At 35.4% G+C, this 7,500-nt stretch overlaps 1 long non-coding RNA gene across 1 annotated transcript in view; it reads right to left on the bottom strand.

The window, feature by feature from the left end:
* LOC118768106 overlaps nucleotides 1-3,836 on the bottom strand; it is a 23,401-nt gene extending 19,565 nt beyond the window's left edge. Inside the window, exon 1 of the long non-coding RNA XR_005003985.1 lies at nucleotides 3,708-3,836. This is a non-coding gene — a long non-coding RNA (uncharacterized LOC118768106). The remainder of the gene's footprint in view (nucleotides 1-3,707) is intronic.
* Between the last annotated feature and the right edge of the window lie 3,664 nt (nucleotides 3,837-7,500).

The raw sequence follows: 7,500 nt of genomic DNA, 5'->3' as shown, positions 1-7,500 counted from the left end.
AAAACGCTGCACAATATTCCATTGAAATTTAGAAGGAAAATTAGTCTGGATTTAGTTCTATCGTGAAACCCCGCCAAAGAAACTTGCTAACATAAAAAGATAGATTTTAAAAATGAAACAAACATCAGAACTGAAATTAAACATTTAAAAGAAAACACTAGTAATTATTGTAAAACAGCAACAATATGTAGATTGGTTATTCAATGAGAATATTCTTGAAATTCTAAAAATTCATTACCTTTTCAATGGGCAATTTGTCCCAGTACAAATAAATAGGGCTTTTCTTAAATGAGGTTTTGGTCATCTCAAATACTTTCTGCCAGCTTTTACCTAAGTATACGAAAAAGATGTTACTCTTAAACGGCGGGAAAGGGTTGCATGAATGTGTGTGACAACGGGCAATAATCATTTCATTAAATTAAGTACAAAAACTAAAATAATTCTTGATCTTAAACAAACGAACAAATGGAGAAGAATCGGTGCACTTTTTCCATCCAGGGCTAGTTGAAGCATTATTTTTTTCTGTATTATCTAAAATATCGTTTTCAACATCATCTGATTCATTTGATGATGAAAGAAAATCAGAAAATCACTTCTTCATCGCTGTTTAAATCATCTATTTACGACTGGATTTCTCCCATTGATAAGGGCCGCTTACGCTTAGGCGCATTTAATTTAGCAGGCGGTCGGGCCTCAACTGATGACGGTCATATCTGTGTAAACTTTTTGTGACACCAATAGGATTTTAAAGAAAAAGAAGGTGTATTCCAGAAGTTTCCAGGATTTTTCAGGAAAGACATTTATTTATTTCAAAGAAAGCTGAGTGAGCCGGTCCGATTCCTCGTTCCACATCTCGCTCAGGATTGTGTTAGGTGGAAAGCACACTTCTAAGGCATGCAATCTGATTAACTCGTTCCAGTGGTGTGCCCGAAATTATGATGTTAAAGTCCAGAAGCGCAGAATTCGGGATTGATTAGGCGAAGAACTGAGATTTCTTAGAATTTACAGTGAGCTCAAAACGTTGATACGCAATGGTGAAATAACTGACAGATCGTTGCAATTCTAAGCTTGAGTGACCGAGTGACCACGTTGCCATCGAGGAAGTGAAGTTCTGAGATTCGCTTGGAACTGGTAAGATTCGCTTGGAACTGGTAAGATTCTTTGACCGAAACCTCAACAGGCTGAAGAGTCTTTCATCAAAACGATATCTGATGTCCTTTCCCAGCTGATCCGAGGGAAGTTCATAGATCATTGCAGCAAGGTATAAGGAGAAAAGCATAGTAGCGGTACGCAACCTGTTTCAATCCAGATGTAATTGGGAATTATTCTGAGATTCCATCACGAGGAAGGAACCCCAGTCATACCATCGTATGATCAGGGAGAAGAAATAATCAAGGGCCGTCCATATGGCTGGTCTTGGTACTCTATAAAAAACCTTCTGCAGATCATAAAAGATAAGGAAAATGCGGTTTTGTTGTTCTCGATACTTGCTTTGGAATTGTCTGGCGCAGATCGTGTCTATGGTTCCAAGTAATGCTCGGAAAACACACTGGGATTCTGGAAGGAGTCTTTCTGCGATGACGTGGAGGTCGTTCAAGGGTATTGGAGCAAGGATATTTCCTAAAATAATAAGTAGCGAGCTTACACGATGGTTTCCATAAGATTTTCTATCACCTTTCTTGAATATACTGATTATGAGAGCACTAAGTGCGTGAGGTCGGCAATGTCTCGTGTATGAGTCTACGTATGAGTATAGCTTCCTTAATTCTTAAATTACCCACATTTCTTTCACTGGCTCAATTGTGACTGTTATGCTTTTGTCGGTGTTCCGGCATCTTTTCTGAAGGAGGAGGCTATCATGTTCAGATGTTATTTAATGCGGACGTGTAACGGTTTTGTTGTGCTACCCACATAGAACTTGTTGCATTTGTTACATTGTATTCTATATACAACATTTACCCGTTGGCATAAATCTATGTCACGGATGGGACAGTTTGTTAGTGTGCATTGATTGTTGTCCCTTGTTCCTTTCTTTGCGAGCATACATACATAAAACATACAAATATGCGCATAGATACATACATACATAACATACATACAAACTTACAAACAAAAATACCCTGTTGTTGATGTTGCAATTCGAGTGAAGGAGCCTGGAATTAGGTTAGAAACCGGTTTTTTCTCTATTGGCAGGAAATCCTGAAATAAACTGAATAATGATATACATACATATATATATATATATATATATGTGTGTGTGTGTGTGTGTGTGTGTGTGTGTCTGTGTGTCTGTGTGTGTGTGTGTGTGTGTGTGTGTGTGTGCGTGTGTGTGTGCGTGTGTGTGTATTCGTTGTAAAACAATTGGGATAATGATGAAAATATAATACAGAAGTTAGAAAAAATATGCCAGAAAATTGTGAATTACATACTGTTTCCGGAGAGTAAAATATAGGATGAACATGTGCAATCCTGATCTTTAATTTCCTCGTTGTAAAGCGATCGATGCATATAACACGGGCCATTACAATAGCTAAAATATTGGCACTCATCGCGGGAAAGACACCGAAATGAACATTCTAAACGAGATGACGTGTATTTAGTAGTTTTATTCTGATCAATTAAGCATTTTGATGTTGTGGTTTGTTCGAAGAGACCCTCTCTATTCGTTGGTTCTCCGGCAGTTACAAGAGTCACGAAAAGCAAAAGTGTCAAAGCTGGCAGCAGAAGAGGAATCGAATGGTACTGAATTGCTGTCTCCATTCCTGAAAAATATACAAGTATACATACTTACATACATACATAAATACATATATATATATAATACATATATATATTATATATATATATATATATATATATATATATATATATATATATATATATATATATATATATATATATATATATATGTATGTATGTATGTATATATATTGTATCTGAAGTCAATTCCAAAAGAATTAAGTTTATGTCAAGTAACTCTAAGATTAAAAATTCTATATACCAGTGTATAATCAGTACTCGTAATAAAGTACGATTTTACATTGGAAGCACATCGTTAGAGTTTCTAAAATAATTCTATCCATTACTCAACATTTAGGGATAGAAATAAACGTAATAGTACCGGTCTCAGCAAAGTGATTTGGGATTTAAAAGACCACAATGAACAATTTTATTTAGAATGGTTGATTCTCTCAATTTCAATACCTTATGACAAAGGCAAGGAATTCTGTCTTCTCTGCAATTCTGAGCTATTTTTCATTATTTTTTCTAAAATTACTCTAGTAAACACGGTTATAGATCGATCATACAGATGTAAGCATTGCTAAAAACACACATTTAGTGCATATAAGTAGTCTGCATAATTATATATAATTTAAACTTTAATTTCCTTTATATTTAACATCCACTATTAATATCCCTACACTTTCTGTAAGCTACTTATGACCTTATATCATATAACGTTTTTTTAAACAATATTAATAGCGTTCTGTCAATCGCTATACAAATCCATCATTTTTTGCCAAAATGTCGTATTGACGAGTTTCGTTTTTTTCACTTTCCCGAAGAGAAGATTGCATTGTTTATACCATTTATTCTTTTGAATAGTATCAGTGGAATTTTCGAAACATGTGTCGAAAGTAAAAATATTTTAATTACACTGCGTTAAGCTCCATTTATTTATTCATATATTATTCAAAATATTCTACGTAATCACGAAGTTTCTACCTTCATAAACAAGGAGTCACAACATCTTTACTTGCGAGATTTTTGCTACCCTGGTAACTATTTATTTATTTTTCCGTGTTAATTGTTAACAAGGTAAAATACATTCATCTCTCTCTCTCTCTCTCTCTCTCTTTCTTCTCTCTCTCTGTCTCTCTCTCTCTCTCTATTTATATATATATATATATATATATATATATATATATATATATATACATATATACATATATACATATACTACACACATATATATATACACATCTATATACGTATTATATACACGTTTATATAAATATATATATACATTTATATATATATATATACATAATTATACATATATATATACACATAATAATATACATTTATATACATATATATACATTTATATACATATATGTATAGATAGAGTTATATACATATATACATAATAGAGTTATATATATATACATATATATTCATTTATATACATACATATATTATTCATTTACATACATGTGCGTGTGTGTGTATATACATGATGATACATGAAGATGGCTGTCCACTCGTGACAGAGGAAGACCATTGTTGACCTTCAGAAACATTATGCACTCTTGGACTAACTTATATTTTGCATTTGCAGCTCCGTTGGTGGCTAATGAGACCCCTGCTCTTGACATTCATACACGACTGCAAACATTGCTAACCAAACGTCCCCATTCACTACACACCAGCCATGCGTTTTCGAGCAGCTCGCTTAAATTCTTCATGCTGAATACATGCTCTTTCAAAGGTGCCGACCACTTCCTTAACCTACTTCCAGCTGTGGCAATGACAGGCATTGCTCTCCCAGTCTGTCTCCTGCATATCACAAGCCTTTAATGAGGACTTGACACAGTCATTAAATCACACAGCCTTTTTCCGCTCACAAGTTCCCCGTATAGCATCTGTTTAGGGATCCTGCTATCCTTCATTCTAATAAGGGGTCCAGTCCAACGTAACAAGTGCTTGTGCATCGTAGCCTCAATCCTCTGGACACATCATTTTCTCCTCAAGAAATGTGTGCCTGCAGTTTTTAAGGTCCAGCCCACATTCAGTATGTGTCTCAGATATCTCTGGTGAAAGTGTTCAAGAACCCTTACATGACGTTCGTAAAAAGTTCCATGTCTCACATGAGTAAAGAAGCGATGTTAGTATACATGCACGGTATAGGGATGTGCATGTACCTACCTACCTACCTACATACATACATACATACATACATACATACATACATACATACATACATACATACATACATACATACATACATACATACATACATACATACACACATACACACATACAAACATACACACATACGTAGACACGCACAGACTCTAAAATTACTGATCGTTCGTAGTTGCCTTTCTTAAGGGAAGCTACTCTCAAATATATATTTTTTAAGATTGAGAGTTATCTCCCTGGACACCTACCTTCAACCACTTCATTATTCTTTTTACTAATTAGATTTTAATGCTCATTGCTTACTTCTTTCAGTTATTGTACTACGACGACGCTGGAGCACCACAGTGACGTGATTAGTCCAACAGACCAACTCCAGTATTTCTCTTTCTCGAGAATACCACTTATTCCTTCCGACCTATTTGCCGAACTGCTATGTCACAGGAACTTCGACTTAGCAAAACAAATGTTGGCTCACTCTCTCTCTCTCTCCTCTCTCTTCTCTATATATCCTATATATATAATATATATATATATATATAATACTAGTTCTACGCGCGGGTAATGTGTGGGGTGTTATTTTCTGTTGCATCCTTTCGGCAAGTAAAAAGCACAATCCGAACCTGGCCGATAGCAGCGCCGTCTTGACTGGCTTCTGTGCCGGTGGCACGTAAAAAGGACCAACGATCGTGGCCGCTGCCAGTGCTCCTCACCACGTGGCACCTGTGCCGGTGGCACGAAAAAATCACCCACTACAATCACGGAGTGTTTGGCGTTAGGTAGGGCATCCAACTGTAGGAAAACCGCCAGAGCAGACTGGAGCCTGGTGCAGCCTCTTGGCTTCCCAGACCCCGGTCAAACCGTCCAACCCGTCATGGCACGGAAAACGGACGTTAAACGATGATGATGATGATGATGATTCTCCCTTTTTGTTTCTCTCTCCTTTCTCTACCTTTCCTACTCTCTTACTCTTCCTTTCTCTCGGACTCTCCCTCGCTTTCTTTTACTCTCTATCTTTATCTATCTATCTCTCCCCCATTTATAAACAACAAAAGATCTTGAGTAAGTTGAGAAAGAAAGTAGTTTGAAAGATCAATCATAAATATCAGGCAGTGACAACGGAAACGTCTGCTTCGAGGCAGAAAGCAAAACACTAACATTTAAAAGGGACAGACGAACTTCGAGCTGAATAAAAATAAAAATATATTCGAAACCAAAGTTTGAAAGAATAGAATCTGAGGATAGTAGAGTCACCCTCGCTGGCATTTCGTAACGACGGACAGTAAAAAAGTGGCAGTTTAACGGCTGGCGTAAAACTTTGAACTTGATGTGAAAGGAAATTCCTAAACACCAAGCTTTGAAGTGATTCTTTCTCACGACAGTGGACTCACCATGGCAAGCATTCAAAACTTCTTCACCATGGACGGCAACACATTGACGATTTAAAGGCTGGCGCAAATTTTTTAGCTTCTTGTAACAGAGAATTCCTAAACACCCGCTCCTGTAAATTTTAATCCCCTTCAAGCCCAATTTTGACCTCTTTCCACATTTTGGTTAATATAGCCCGATTTCAATCGGGTCTACTCGGGTCACATTTTATAAGATGAGGAATTTTGTCCTAGAGGTCACGCCTTTCATTTGAGGAAAAAAATAGTTGCCGTGCAAACTCGCCAGCACTTTTAACATAGGTGTGCATATTTTCAGCACAAACGACCACATAATGCACACATATATATATATATATATATATATATATATATATATATATATATATGTACGTGTGTGTGTGTACGCATTATATATACAAATGTATACAAATAAATTAAATTAGAGATAAAACCACTATTAGGCAAATCAAACAGTGAAAAACATAAACGAAAACATAAAAATAAAAATATAATAGACAAAATATATAATATATAAAATTTAAAAATTTAAATTATTTAAATATCAAATTAAAATAATTAATTTATATTTATAATTTTTTAAAAATATATATAACTATCAAAAAGTATTAATAAGTTTAATATACATATTTATACATAGAACATACACACACACACACACATATATAAATTAACCCAATAAATATCTGATTCATAATATTTGTTCTCATGATTGTGTGGTGCTGGTGGCGATGATACTTCTGTCTATGAATGCAGACAGACGTAGAGAGAGAGAGAGTGTGTGAAAGCTCTGTCAAAAGCGGGGAGGGGGAGATATAGAATGCCGTGACACGACGTTATAAAGAGAAAATGATGGGAAGGGAGGAAAGAGAGTGAGTGATGGAGGAAGACAGAAACATAAAAGAATGAGATAGAATTGTCAAAGTGCGTTTTTGGCCCTATCAACGACACTTTTGGAGATTTCTAACCTAGCCCACTGGCATCCTCATCTCACTTTACATGTCCCTGTAAATTTAGGAGTCAATCCGACGTGATCTAGTGGCCTTTAACCCGTTCTCAATGCCAAAACCAGACAAACAAACAAACTTTTCGCATTTCAGAATTATAATATATAATATATATATATAATATATATATAATATATTATATAATATATATAATATTATATATA

This window comes from Octopus sinensis, linkage group LG27, assembly GCF_006345805.1.
Source record: "Octopus sinensis linkage group LG27, ASM634580v1, whole genome shotgun sequence".
Lineage (NCBI taxonomy): Eukaryota > Metazoa > Mollusca > Cephalopoda > Octopoda > Octopodidae > Octopus > Octopus sinensis.
This window is presented reverse-complemented; position numbering and strand designations above follow the sequence as displayed.